Source organism: Coenobita brevimanus, chromosome 82 (genome assembly GCF_032717465.1).
Source record: "Coenobita brevimanus isolate Jiangsu-jjx chromosome 82, ASM3271746v2, whole genome shotgun sequence".
NCBI classification, from domain to species: domain Eukaryota; kingdom Metazoa; phylum Arthropoda; class Malacostraca; order Decapoda; family Coenobitidae; genus Coenobita; species Coenobita brevimanus.
Window position 1 is genome coordinate 18,397,739 of NC_137035.1, and position 15,717 is coordinate 18,413,455.

A 15,717-nucleotide genomic window follows, 5' to 3' on the forward strand; every position below is an offset into this window, starting at 1 on the left:
TGGGAGAGGATGATTTAAACACACTATGGCATGGCACGTTGGCTCAGTCGCCCCCATGTGTTCTGAGGGGACGGGTGTGTGTGTCCTTCCCTCCGCGTCTCTCCTCTCTCTCCACGTCTCTCCACGCGGTGTCAATTTGAAGTTCCTGTGTTATTCTTTAATGGGACGGTCTGGAGTGAAGTTCTGTCAGTGTATTTACAGTAAGGATGTGCGAGTGAAGGTGTATATATGTGAAGTTTAGGAAATCTGACCTTTTGAAAAGTTTGGGGTGTTCGTACTGGAAAAATCGCTCAAAAATGGTACCTAGTGGAAAATTCATATCCCAGACCGTGCGAAACTCAGTGGAAAGTGAGTGAAAGGAAGAAAACAACGCGAAACACAGTGAAAAAAAAAGGGGAATTATTGTATGAGGTGAAAAAGTGAGGGACGGTGGTGGCTGAAGTGAAGTATTTTGCAGTTAACCCCCCCTCCTCCCCCTCCCTCGTCGCCTGCAGGAGGGGAAGTAGTTTGGCTGGAAGGGCGTAACTATGTCGGTGAAGGGCGGCATCGGCGGAGATGAGCGAGACAGGCAGATGGCGGGAGTGAGGAAGAGGTAAGTGGCTGGGGTTCCCTTAAGGCTGACGAGACAATAACACCAAACCACAAGCTAGAGGGGGGTCGTTAGTTCCCCCCACCCCCCTCCCCCAAATGGAAGAGCAAGAGTGGGCTCTCCCCCCCCCCGAACTGGTTAATTTAGCGAGCGGCATAGCTTGGCCAGAAATAGATAGGAAAAGTAGATAGAAAGGATAATGTGTGTTAGTATAATAATGTCAGGGTTAATAATAATAATAATAATAATAATAAATAAAATAGCCTGCGGTAATAATAAATAAAGGTAGCCTACGTTAATAAAAATAAAGTACCCTGCATTAATAATAAAGTAGCCTACTTTAATAAAGTAGCCCACGTTAATAAATAAAGTAGCCTACGTTAATAATAAATAAAGTAGCCTACGTTAAAAAATAATAAAGTAGTCTGCGTTAGAAATAAAGTAGCCTACGTTAATAAAGATAGAGTAGCCAACGTTAAAAAATAAAGGAGCCTGGTTAATAAAAGTAGCCTACGTTAAAAATAAAGTAGCCTACGTTAATAATAAAGTAGCCTACGTTAACAATAAAGTAGCCTACGTTAATAAAGTAGCCTACGTTAATAATAAAGTAGCCTACGTTAATAATAAAGTAGCCTACGTTAATAATAAAGTAGCCTACGTTAATAATAAAGTAGCCTACGTTAATAATAAAGTAGCCTACGTTAATAATAAAGTAGCCTACGTTAATAATAAAGTAGCCTACGTTAATAATAAAGTAGCCTACGTTAATAATAAAGTAGCCTACGTTAATAATGAAATAAAATCATCGTTAATATAGCCTAAAATGTCCTTCCTGAAAAATAAATCAAAAAATAAAGCGTAAAATAAACCTTGTAGCCTCATTATACTTTACTAATATTCCCATCGTCAAATATTTCGAGTTTCCAGTGTATCAGAAAAAATATATAAACAGGTGTGCATAGCGGAATTGGAATATATAAACAGGTGTGCATAGCGGAATTGGAATATATAAACAGGTGTGCATAGGGGAATTATATAAACAGGTGTGCATATCGTAATTGGAATATAAACAGGTGTGCATAGGGGAATTATATAAACAGGTGTGCATAGCGGAATTGGAATATATTAACAGGTGTGCATAGGGGAATTATAGAAACAGGTGTGCATAGCGGAATTGGAATATATAGACAGGTGTGCATAGCGGAATTGAAGTATATAAACAGATGTGCATAGCGGAATTGAAGTATATAGACAGGTGTGCATAGCGGAATTGGAATATATAGACAGGTGTGCATAGCAGAACTGATATATAAACAGGTGTGCATAGCGGAATTATATAAACAGGTGTGCATAGCGGAATTATATAAACAGGTGTGCATAGCGGAATTGAGATATATAGACAGGTGTGCATAGCGGAATTATATAAACAGGTGTGCATAGCGGAATTGAAATATATAAACAGGTGTGCATAGCGGAATTGAAATATATAAACAGGTGTGCATAGCGGAATTATATAAACAGGTGTGCATAGCGGAATTGAAATATCTAAACAGGTGTGCATAGCGGAATTGAAATATATAAACAGGTGTGCATAGCGGAATTATATAAACAGGTGTGCATAGCGGAATTGAAATATATAAACAGGTGTGCATAGCGGAATTATATAAACAGGTGTGCATAGCGGAATTGGAATATATAAACAGGTGTGCATAGCGGAATTGAAATATCTAAACAGGTGTGCATAGCGGAATTGAAATATATAAACAGGTGTGCATAGCGGAATTATATAAACAGGTGTGCATAGCGGAATTGAAATATCTAAACAGGTGTGCATAGCGGAATTGAAATATATAAACAGGTGTGCATAGCGGAATTATATAAACAGGTGTGCATAGCGGAATTGAAATATATAAACAGGTGTGCATAGCGGAATTATATAAACAGGTGTGCATAGCGGAATTGAAATATATAAACAGGTGTGCATAGCGGAATCGAAATATATAAACAGGTGTGCATAGCGGAATTGAGATATACAGTATAAACAGGTGTGCATAGCGGAATTGAAAGCGCATCACAAAGAAATGGAAATCAAACAGCAGCGTTATAATGGTCCTTGCGTGACTCCTAAACACCTTCTCCTAAGCAATTTATTCTGCTTATTACACCTTAGTGCCCTGTTCATGTTGCATAAATCATTCAAGCAACGTCAGACTGCATAATTAACGGACAAGAGGTTATTAACAAGCTGTATCCAGGAATAAATCGCTAAGGAAGAGGTATAACGAAGATAAGGATAACATGAGCCGAAAAGAAGGTTAGCATGAACCTATGATGAGGAAAGTGTGGACGAGAAAAAGATAGCATGGCGCGTAACAGGAAGCGTGTAGCGCATGCTGATATTAAAGACACCAGATGTGCTTACCTTTCGTTATATACAGGTAGACTATTTGTTACACGTGTGCACAGTGGAAGGAAAATGCTTAGAATAACTGGATATACCCGCACCGTAATTTATGTCACATTGGCGAGCGTCATTCATTCACTTGATGTGCTGCCTACTCTTTCCGTCCCCTGTATCATTCTTTTTCTGTCTGCCCCTCCTCTCTTCCTATTTCTCCCATTTTTTCCTATCACTTTTTCTTCTGTCATTTTCAGGTGGCATTACATTGAGTGACAAGTCTAATGGTTTCCTGTAAGCCAAGAAACCATTTACAGCGCCGAGTGGTAACCATATAACCAACCCATACGTGTTCCCTACGTGTCAGCAAGTGGGTTGGCAGAGGGTTAGTGCCCCTCCCCGTAAAACAACCAACTCAAAGACAAACGGCCACCCCGTATGGGAATATGGCGTCTGGCTATAGAGATACAGAGATAGATAGATGGATAGATAGATAGGTAGGTAGACATTGCACCTGAAATGTAGCCAAACGTTACCTAAACAGCGTATGAAGATAACGTAAAATAGTGATGTGTTTTTAGATACGCGTAGAAGTGTGCTAAACAATGATGCAAGTTGATGGATAGTCTGTTGAATTGTACCGGAAGTTAAGGTGATGGTAAGGAGAAAGGCTGGCTTGAATTGTAGCGTTTGTATGTATGTATGGTTGTGTGTATGTGTGTATGGATGGGTGGTTGTACGTATGTGTGTGTTATGTATGTGTATGGTTGTATGTATGTGTGTATGGATGGGTGGCTGTGTGTAAAATGTATGTGTATGGATGGAGTATGTATGTGTGTATGGATGGGTGGTTGTATGCATGTACCGTATGCAATATGTAGGCTGTGTTTATGGATGGATGGTCGTATGTACGTTTATAGTACGTATGTATGTAAGTGGTATGTGTGTGTGTGTATGGATGGGTGGTTGTATGTACGTATATATGTATAGTTTTAAGAAGTTTGTACCGTATATATATATCGAGAGGCAGAGACCTGTTAGTAAATTTCTTTAAAAAAAAAATGAAAGTAAATTGAGGGCAGTAATTTAGCGAAGTTGAGAGAGAGAGAGAGAGAGGGAGTGTAATCCTACTTGTGACTCATGGGCAAGATGCAAGAAATAATCGATTAACTTTTAACTCCCATTTTTATCTACAGGACGATTTGGAAGGGTTTGTACTCTCTCCTTGGCCCTCCTACACGTGGTAATTTTAGGTCACATAAGATTTGTGGAGAGAATGGAGGAGAGACTGACTAGGAGAGTGTATGTGAGTGACGTGGAGGAGAGAAGGGGGAGGGAAGGGGTGGAGAGGTATATGAGAGAGATAGGGTGTGAGAAACTGACTAGGAGAGTATGTGTGAGGTAGTGGGGAGACAGGAGAGGGGTGAGGTGGAGGTATATGAGAGAGATAGGGTGTGAGAGACTGACTGGAAGAGTGTATGTGAGTGAGGTAGTGGGGAGAAGGGAGAGGGACGAGGTGGGGAGGTATATGAGAGTGTGGGTGTGAGTTGGGGGAAGGGCAGCGTAATGGAGGAGGGCAGGGTGACATGGAGGCGATTCGTTTGTGGCCACCCCTTCTGGGATTAAGGCCTCTGACGATAGATAGATGGAGGAGACATTGTATGGTATTCTTTTCTCCTCCTCCTCCTCCTCCTCCTTTTTCCTCCTCTTCCACCTCATCCTCATCCCCATTATTATTATTATTATTATTATTATCATCATCATCATCATCATTATTATTATTTGTTACAGCCTGATATAAGGAACTCAAGTGGGAAATATACCTTCAGATTATACTTACCATATATATACAAACAAACTTTATCTATTGGACACACCAGTATATATTCTTGAAGGGGTATTTTCAGAAGCGAGATGCTGGTATGAAAATTAACCGTGGTATTAGTAGGGGATTGGAAACGGTATTAGGAGAACGGAATTAGGTGGATGGTGTTAATCTTAATTCTCTCCAGTTTGTGTGTGTGTGTGCATTTTGTTTTTTGTCCGTCTAGCTTTCTTTTATTTATTTATTTATTTTTATTCCTCAAGCTTTTTCTTACCCATTTTTTTCTTTTCTTTTTTTTTTAATTATTATATGGTATTTTTTCTTTTTGTCTTTTTTTTTCTTGTAATAATCTTACATTTTTGGGGGTTCGTCTGGCCGTTTGCTCTCTCTCTCTCTCTCTCTCTCTCTCTCTCTCTCTCTCTCTCTCCAGTCTATCTGCTTTATAACTCATTCTTCGCAAACCTCCCCCCCCCGTCACTTCAACCTTCATCCCATTCTCTCTCTCTCTCTCTCTCTCTCTCTCTAGCCGTCATATTTTGGGTCCGTCTCGGCTTTTACTCTCATCTTTTTTTTTCTTTTTTTTTGCGTGTATCGTGATGTATGTAATTTGTGTGTGTAAATTGGTCTGGTTTGCGGTCTGAGGCGGGTCTACTCGGTCCCCCAGGCTGAGTTAGTGCTTATTACAGGGCGAATCACTTGCCTGGCTAGCGAGAGAGAGAGAGAGGGGGGGGGTATGGAATGAAGGTTGAACAGAGAAGGGGAAGCTTGCGAAGAATTAGTTTGAGATCAAGACTGGAGAGAGAGAGCCTTATCGTGCTTCCTTTGAACCATTAATAAACAAAACATTAGACCCCTTTTACTCTAACTTGGCCTAAAATTACCATCTCTCCATCGTGAATGCCGAGTTGTAACAGAATAACACTATAATGCTAGTCACGAAGAAGGGCTAGGAGGACGCTGAGCTGTAGTATTGTCCTTTCTGCCATTACCTGTCCAATATAAACTGCAAAAGGACGAAAATATAGTATAATGTAAAGGAATTATTGTAGTCATCAGTCACCAACTCCTTATTAACCATTTTGATGCCGTAGTGGAATAGGCCTTGGGTTCCTTCTTTCTTGCGTGAAAAAAATAAATAGCATACCCGGCCATTACGAAATATTGTGGCATCTTTTTGTTCATTTGTAAACACCTGAATTGCAAGGAGTACGTAGTGATTGATACCTGGAGTAGATAGATAGAAAAAGATAGAAGGTATGGTGTGGAAGATAGATAGATAGATTCATGTAGGTAAGCAGAGAGAGAGACTGAGATAGATAGAAAGTGTGGGGAGGAAGATAGATAATTAGATAGTCATGTAGGTAAGTAGAGAGAGAGAGATTGTGATAGAAGCTGTGGGGAGGAAGATAGATAATTAGATAGATTTATGTAGGTAAGCAGAGAGAGAGAGAGACTGGTAGATAAAAGCTGTGGGAAGATAGATAAATTGATAGATTCATGTAGTTCAGAAAGACATTGGTTGGTAGAGAATTCGTGTGGTAAATACCCTTAGTAAGTGATAGATAGATCGATAGATAGAATAGGTTAGATAGATAAACAGGACTATAGAAGGGGTTAGTTAGATAAAAATAGATGTGATAGAAATAATAGATGAAGTACATTTACGATAGATAGGATAAGATACGGTGGATAACGATAGATGGATAACTAGGCACGATAGATGTGAATAGATAGATACAATACGGTAAGTAGATAAAGACACTAACGAGGAGAGTGTATGTGAGTAAGGTGGAGGCCATGGATGAGATGGAGGGATGGAGTGGAGAGGTATATGAGAGAGGGAGGTATGTGAGCTGGGAGCAGGGCAGTGAAATGGCGGGGGACAAGGCGACATGGAGGCGATTTGTTTGTGGCCACCCCTTACGGGATTAAGGCGTCAGGCAATAGACAGATAGATAGATAAGGTGCGATAGATACTGGTAACTCGATACGGTAGCTAGATATTGTATGGTAGATAACTAATTACGATAGATGTATGATAAGATACGATAGATAGATAGATTAGATAAGTAGATAGATGCAATGAATAGATAGATATAGTAAGAAGGCCAAATTAAATAGATTCGATAAATAGACTAGATAGATAAGGTGGATTGATTATTAGATAGCTAGGTGCGATAGATAGCCACAGAGACGATAGATAGATAGACAGGTAATGAACTTGATACCGCAGATATAACTGGTTCGGGAAGGATATATTTTTATAGATAGATAGGTAGGTAGGTAGATAGATAAGAACGGTATCGAATATGCTCGGTAAAATGATAGGTAATTATAGATACGATAGATAGATAGATAGTTGGATAGATAAATAGGAAGGAACGGTGTAGGACAGGTAGATAGCTAGCCTAATTAGATAAGGTAAAACAGGTAACCCAGTAAATCACACGAAGTACCGATAAAGAGTCAGGTGCTATATAAAGATAACGATAAATAGATACCCTATAGATAAATTGGTAGATAAATAGATAATCCCCACGACAGGTTATTATACAGCTAATCCCTTATCTTATCTCGCTACCCGTCGTCTGCCAAGCGTGATTTAAACCGAGCGTATCATTCAAATTCCCATCAGACGGTTATGGCGGTTGGACCCAGGCGATTTCCGAATATGGCTCCGATTTAATTATTTCTTTATCAGCCTGTCTGTGTGATATTCAATTTCTTTATTTATTAACTGTATTTATTTTTTATTTTCGAAGTTGTAGCTGAGTTTGTTACGCGTCTTTCCTTTAGTTATTTTATTTTTTTACCGTTTGCGATTTGTAGCCAGTTGTACGGTGCGAATTTTCTTGTATTCTTTTGTTACGATATTTTATTTTTACCATTCGCCGCCTATATGTATTTTGTTTGCGGTGGCCCGGTGGTTGCGTGTTTGCTTTCTGATGTGCTCTGTTTATGTATTTTGAATTTAGCCTCTTGTAAAATATTATGCTTCTGAGAGATTAGGCGTGCCGAGCTGACTCCGTGCCTTCTTTACCCCAGCACAGTTGCTGACTTTGTACGCGGGTTTTATTGCTCCTGCGTAGAGTACAATTCTCATGTGTGGGGAGGCTACAGGTCTTCTCAGTAGGGTGCAGGCAAAGGCTTTTCGTCTCATTAACTCTTCTCGTCATATTGGTTCCCTTCAGCCTCTGTCTCTTCGCCGCTCTGTTGGATCTTCATTTCTGTCACTGCTTCAATGGTCACTGCTCCTCTGAACTCTCTCCACCACCATAGGCGAGTATTACCATGTAGCAGCAAACTCTCATCGATTTTTTTTCCCGACTCTCTAATGCAAGAGTTTACCGTTAATCTTAGTTCTTCATGTAAGCAACAGGTCAACCCAGGAACTGTCTCCCTCTGTATTTCCTACTGCCTATGATCTCCAGTCTTTCAAACGCAGTGTGTCCAGGCATCTCGAAATGAACGGATCTTGAATTTGGCTCAGTTATCTTGTTTTTGTTTTTTCTCGGGAACAATTTTTCGAGCTTCTGGCCTTGGGTTCCTTCTTTCTTGCAAAAAAAAATAGTTTTGTGTTAGTTGCAGTACCATAGAATTTATACATAGTTTTTATAGACTGAAAGTAATCGTCTGGAGAGAGAGAGAGAGAGAGAGAGAGAGAGGTCATGGTGTTGGAGGGTTAAGTGATGCATGATAAGCCAAGTATAAATAAAAAAAAAGAAAAAAAAAATTGTGTTTAATTTTGGGGTGTTGGATGAAATTAATTTGTGCGTCAGCATTGATTCGTATTAATTCAGCCTTGCATCAGCACCTCGCTTGGTTACTGAAAGAGAGAGAGAGAGAGGAGCCTTATCTTTGAGTACGGCCACGTCATTTATAATTTCTTTTTAACCAAACAATTTTATCTATCATTATCCATCATAAGACGCTTCCCTTAATGGTAATGAAGTCTGTTTATAACCCATTCAAAGTTCATTTATTTTAACTATGTGGAGAATATTCCCTGTTTATCATCCTTGTATCTCTGGTCTAAATAGGACGGTACCTCTTCACCCTATCCATAGCACTTCTTCGTGACTAGCACCGTATTCTAGTGTCCATCTTGTTGCTGTTCAGTATTCCAGATGTAGAGGGGGGCCATGTTAAAGCCACGTTAAAGTGAACGGAGTATAGCTTAGCTCGTAAAGTCTCTCCAGATTTGATTGATATTGTTAAAGAAATATGGGTTGAAAGGATTAATGAAGCTGCTGTCTCTAATTGCGCTTGTTAAGTGGATATAATTAGGTCGTTGAACTTCCTCTGTACTCGTATTTTATTGGTCCACACACACACACACACACACACACACACACACACACACACTAATAAGAAAAGGTTGCGAATGTCAAGGGCTGAAGCGATTAATTTCCCCTTGCCTCTCGGTCACTGCTTGTTAAGTGGGTATAATTAGCTGGATTAAATACAGTGCGGGACTGGCCATGCACCAACACCAGCTTCTAGACAAAAAATAAATAAATAAACAAAAAGAAAAAAGTGGTTAGACGAGACCACTTTAAAAAAAAACAAAAAAAAAACAGCATTCCTCACACTGCCCAAGCGATCCTGTTTATCAAAGCGCAGATAACACTTGGCAATTACACACTCTCCCTTATCAACGCTTGTGTGTGTTGCAGAGAGCGCGGTGCAACGTCCAGCAACTTGCACGCTACATGTGAAGTGGTTTGCGGTGTCTGGTACTACACGAGAGCTGCAGATGTATGTGCTCGTGTTAATCCTGTGTGTGTTGCAAATAACTAGGCTCACATTGCACCAGTTGCACAGTAGGCTGCATTGGTGTATTGTGAAGCGTTGTTTGCATAATGTTGAACCGCTTGCAATTAAGTCTTTAGTATCATTGTGTTGCGGATAATAGAGCTGTAAATAAAGCAGTATGTCTAGTATATATATAAATTGAGAGAGAGAGAGAGAGAGAGAGAGAGAGAGAGAGAGAGAGAGAGAGAGAGAGAGTGTTTGCAATATTAGTCCTTCTTTTATCATTGTTGTGTTGCCGATAATAGAGCTCAGAATAAATCAATGTCAAATTTATATATAAATTAGAGAGAGAGAGAGAGACGGGGGGTAGAGCGAGAACATTTTTTTTTATCTTTCCTGTGCATGTTGAGAGAGAGAGAAATTGATAGAGAGAGAGAGAGAGAATTCTGTAATCTCTCTGTGAACGTTGCAACTAATAGGACTGGAAATTCAACAGCCTTTATTTTAGACCAGTTCGCGAAATTTCAGATGGCCAAACTCGTGCTCATACATATTCGCTCGGGTCTGTCTATACTCCGTTCCCTTTAACTTGGCGTAAATTGATCTCTCATCTTGAACGCTGAATTGTGAGAAGAGATTAACACAGGGATTTGGTGCTAGTCACGAAGAAGTGCTGTGGGGAGAAAGAAAAATTTTGCCGTCTTGAGTGCTGAATAGAATGGAGATTAGTACAGGAGTATGGCACTAGTCACGAAGAAGTGCTGTGGAAGGGAGTAATACAAGAATATAGTGCTAGTCACGAAGAAGTGCTGTGGAAGGGAGTAATACAAGAATATGGTGCTAGTCACGAAGAAGTGCTCTGGGAAGGAAGTAATACAAGAATATGGCACTAGTCACGAAGAAGTGCTGTGGGAAGGAAGTAATACAAGAATATGGCTCTAGTCACGAAGAAGTGCTGTGCGAAGGAAGAGAGTAATACAAGAATATGGTGCTAGTCACGAAGAAGTGCTGTGCGAAGGGAGTGAAACAGGAATATGGTGTGCGCAGGAAGAGTAATACAAGAATATGGTGCTAGTCACGAAGAAGTGCAGTGGGAAGGATGAGGGGCCGTAGTATTGTCACGTTGAGCTAAGGATAATAGGTTGAAAAAGAGGAAGTCTACTGAAATAAATGAACTGTATTGCATGGAAGCGATATTCTATGCCCCTTTTACCTTAACTTGGCCCAGAGTTTCGTCCTTTCGTAGCTTATTTCACATAGCTCAGTGGTACAGGTAACGCTATGGCTGTGGCCTGTCCATAGCACTGCTTCGTGACTAGCATCATACTCTAGGGCTAATCTGCTGTTACAACTCGGTATTCAAAATGGAGAGATGGCGATTTAAGGCCGAGTAAAATGAGTGTAGTAAGAAAAAGAAAAAAAAAGACGCTTCGTTCAGTCTGTAATGCATGGATGAAAATGTAGATAAAGTTGAAAGTCATATTCAGAGGTAAATAAAAATCGCCATAAGGTAGCGGGAGAAAGAGTCGTAATAGTAGGGAAGTGGTTGTGAAATAGGAAGAGAGAGAGAGAGAGAGAGAAATGGTTAAGAAGAAAATGAAGATGATGATGAAGGTGATGATGATGAAAAAGAAGAAAGTGAAGAGGAAAAAGACCCTTGTAGTGACGTACCATAGTTAAGGGAGGTCATCGTAGTGAAGTGTTTGAGGATTTGTTTTTTAAAGATGGCGTCGAAGTTAGCACATCTGTTTTGGCCGAACAAGATGGAGGACAAGTGACTCAGTGACTCATCCCTTATTTATGTCAAGTCCAAGTTTCACCCCAGTCAGACTCTCTCTCTCTCTCTCTCTCTCTCTCTCTCTCTCCGGCGAGATTTAAATGTATTCAGTACATCTGTTGGCAACGCTGGTCTTTTTAGCGCTAGTTTGAGGCGAGATTAGCGTAGCACTTACAGGGAAGGCAGAGAAGCAGTGAAAAAGTAGCAGAAATTATAAAAAGGAAGGGAAGCAGTGAAAAAAGTAGCAAAAATGATAAAGAAGAGAAGCAATGAAGAAAGTAGCAAGAATGTTACATAGGGAAGGAAGGGCAGCAACGAGAAAAGAACAGAAATTAAAGAGAAGGGAAGCAGTGAAGAAAGTACCAGAAATTATTAATACGGAGGGACGGGAAGCAGCGAAAAAAGCAGCACAGATTATAAATAGGGAAGGAAGGAAAGCAGCACTAAATAAATAAATAACTAGAACGGCACTCAGTAGAGCGCATACCTCCGCCAACGCCCTATTTCGCAATGTTAAGGAAAGTGAAAAAAAACAAAAAATCCTGGATCCGCACCTTTATCCGGATCCGCACCAAAATTTATTGGAGTGTATTCTGGGCCAAGGCCCATTCTTCTACCAAGTTTCGTGGAAATCCGTCCAGTAGTTTTTGTGTAATCTTGCTCACAAACCAACCAACCAACAAACAAACGGACAGGGTTGAAAACAACCTCCTTGGCGGAGGTAAATATTTTTTATTTGGGGTAAAAAGTTTGAAATGTTTTGGCTGAAGCTGCCATTTAGCACCCAACTTCGGTTCCCACGCACATCCCGGTCTCCACCAGCTGGACCGTACGTGTGAATGAGATATGCAAATTTAATCATGTTGCCTCCCCATTGCAAGTAGGGTCAAATAGGGTGGTTTAGGTGTCGGCGCCTGAAAGAGTGATTCGTGGTTGCTCTATTAGACGGGATAGCATAATGAGGATAATGGCGGGAGTCGGACATGCAAACAGACAAGGCGCCCCAAGGACCTTCTCGCCTTCCAACGGTCTCGCCTTTAACTGTTGCCTAGCTGTTTATGTTTTCAGTCACAGGGAATATATTTTTGAACTTACTGCCTAGAGAAACTGTATATTTAGATTTTGTATATTTATGTAGACTGTTTCAAGGGTTTGGACCTTTCGGCTTCCAACGGACTCTGTTCTACTGTATACTGTTGTGTAGCGCTTTATTTTTAGTCACCAACAGTATATTTCTGGACATAGTGCCTAGATGAGGTAGGTAGCTAGGGTATTTGGACGAGTGTTATTATCATTTTTTTTTATTATTGTTATGGTGATGATGGTGGTGGTGGTATCATTATTATGTTTTTGGTGGTGGTCGTGGTGTTTTGTTTTTGTTTATTATTTATTTACAAACTCTGACGTGTTTTGAAGGATTGGATATTTTGGTTGGCATCAGACTTTCCTTTAAAGCGTGGCCAGTTTATTTATTTTTTTTTTGTCCCCGAGAGTAAATATTTTTGAACATGGTGCCCACATGAGTTGTATATTTTGACGTTTCGATTGTTTAGTCGTGTTGTGATTTTAATGTGAGCGGAATTTGTGTCTGTGGAGCCGAAAGTGAGTGTTTAGATGTTTTGGTTCATCTCGATTGCGGGAGGGGCGCGTTTGGTTTGGGGGAGGGGCGCCTTTGGTTTCAGGGAGGGGCTTATTTAGTTTGGGGGAGGTGCTTATTTGGTTAGGGAGGAGCTTATTTGGTTTGGGAGGGGCACATTGGGTTTGTGGGAGGGGCATATTGGGTTTGGGGGAGGGGCTTATTTGGTTTTAGGGAGGGGCTTATTTGGTTTGGGGGAGTGGCATATTGGGTTGGGGAGGGGCTTATTTGGTTGGGGGAGGGACTTGCTTGGTTGAGGAGGGGCACATTGGGTTTGGGGGAGGGGCTTATTTGGTTGTGGGAGGTACTTGCTTGGGGGAGGGGCACATTGGGTTTGGGGGAGGGGCTTATTTGGTTGGGGGAGGGGCACATTGGCATTGAGGGAGGGACTTATTTGGTTAGGGAGAGGCACATTGGGTTGGGGGAGGCGCACATTGGGTTGGGGGGAGGCGCACATTGGGTTGGGGGAGGGGCACATTGGGATGGTGAGAGGGGCAAATTGGGTTGGGGAGGGGCACATTTTGATGGTGGGAGGGGCATATTGGGTTGGGGGAGGGGCACATTTGGATGGGGGGAGGGGCGCATTTCATTTTAATCTCACGGCCCAATATTTACTCGCTCTTTCATCTGAGTGTTTATATAAGGCTACACATTTATTATATGCCGTATTTCGCGTCTGGTTTGCGTACGTGATATTATTTTGATTTTGCCTTTTGAAAATTTTGTGTACTTTGCCGAATAGTGTGTATGAGGCGAGTTTATATAGTTCGGTCACTCGTGGGGCAGTTTTGGTTAGAATAATATTAATAGAACTTTTTCTGTGTCGGCAAATCATGGAAAGTATTATCATTCATTGTTTTTTACACAGGAGGATGAAATAAATATTTGGATAAGTTTGCCCTGAAGCGGTCCCGGCTAACGTGATGTTTGGGTCCGAAAACGCTTTTGTGACGGCTTTGTAGGCAGGGAGGTTTGATGAGGGATTGGCCATAGTTAAATCGTAAGAGCAGGACAGGGGATAGAGGCAGTTTGTGGTCCACTCTCTCTCTCTCTCTCTCTCTCTCTCTCTGCCTTGTCATTCATTATTTTCATTCTGTTCATTTTTCTCTCTCTCCCCTGTTTATATATCATTTTTTTCTTCCCTCCTTCTCAGTAGCTCTTGGGTCAGCTGTGTTTTTTCTCCCTCTCTCCTTTATTGTCTTGAGCCCTTTTATTTTCTCCCTCCCTCCCTCCCTCACTCCTTCTCCATCCCCTCTTCCTCCCTCATACTTCACTCCCGCTTACCTCCTCCTCCTCCTCCTCCCCTTATTCCTTCATCACTCCTCATTCCTCCCACGCTTCTTCATTCCTCCTCTCTCCCCCTATTCCCCCATTCCTTCCACTTCCCTTCCTCATCATTCCTCATCTTCTCCATCCTTCCCTCTCATCATTCCTCACCTTCTCCCCCATCCTTCCATCTCATCCTTCCTCACCCCCTCTTATCATTCCTCGCCCCTTCCTTTTCCCTTTCATCCTCCCTCACCCTCTCATCCTTCCCTTCTCCCTCATCCCTCCCCCCCCACCTATTCCCCAGCCACTCCCCATCCACTCCCACATCACTTCACCCACTCACCAACCTATTCCCCACCCACTCCTCCACCCACATCATTCCACCCACTCCCCCACCCACAACCGCATCATTCCACCCACTCCCCTATCCATCCCCACATCACTCCACCCACTCTCCCATCTATTCCCCACGCGCGCCCCCACCTATTTCCCAATCCACCGCCACATCATTCCACCCTCTCCCCCACCCACGCTCATCTCATAGCCTTTCAAACATCGTAATTACCAGCACATGATAACCCTTTCGGAAACAACTTTTTTTTCCAAACTTTTCTGATATATATATATACGGGTTGTTATTCCTCTCAAATTAGGGTCGGTCATTAAGGCGGAAAATCCCGTATGGTAGCGAGCCTGAAACGCCTTTACTGACAGCTTAAAAAAAAAAAAATGGTAGTGAGAGGGGCAAGGGAAGTGGTGGATGGAAATAATTTGAGTATAAAAAAAAAGGGATAAATCGGCAATGAAGGGAAGTTAAGGGAGAAAGGAAGGCAAGTTGTAAAAAAAAATGGTTTGTAGAGAGAGAAGGCAAGTAGGAAATAAATAAATAAATAAAATAAACAGGGGAGGAAGGCGAGTAGCAGTGAGAGAGAGAGAGAGAGAGAGAGAGAGAAGATAAATAGGGAAGGAAGACAAGTTTGAGGGACTTAATAACGGGGTTCTCTGTGCTCTGGCGTGGTCGTAATATCAGGGTTGAGAAGCTGGTCTGGTAGAAGTTGAAAAAAAAAGAAAAAAGAAAAAATATATATGTAGTTTGGATGTGGCTATTGTATGCAGTATTGTCTGTTACTACTCTGGAATTTGCCCTGCTGGAGATTGCTTTAATTACTCTCTCTCTCTCTCTCTCTCTCTCTCTCTCTCTCTCTCTGTCGGGAAAGTGTGTGGGATGTGCTTGCTTGTGTGTGTGTGTGTGTGTGTGTGTGTGAAGGGGAGGAAAGAGTGGGGATGTGCTTGTGCGTGTGTGTGTGTGTTTTGGTAGTTTTAGTCGTGTTTAGTCTATGCTTGTTACCAGTCACTGCTTTCCATGTTTGTATCACAGTACTGAGGTGCACTGTTTATTTTATCACAGTATTTTGGCGGGGGACAGGGCGACATGGAGGCGATTTGTTTGTGGCCACCCCTTACGGGA

At 41.5% G+C, this 15,717-nt stretch overlaps 1 long non-coding RNA gene across 1 annotated transcript in view; it reads left to right on the forward strand.

Annotated features, from left to right (window-relative positions):
* The first annotated feature begins 528 nt into the window (after window positions 1-528).
* LOC145409626 (uncharacterized) overlaps window positions 529-15,717 on the forward strand; it is a 281,066-nt gene continuing 265,877 nt past the window's right edge. Inside the window, exon 1 of the long non-coding RNA XR_013899145.1 lies at window positions 529-592. This is a non-coding gene — a long non-coding RNA (uncharacterized LOC145409626). The remainder of the gene's footprint in view (window positions 593-15,717) is intronic.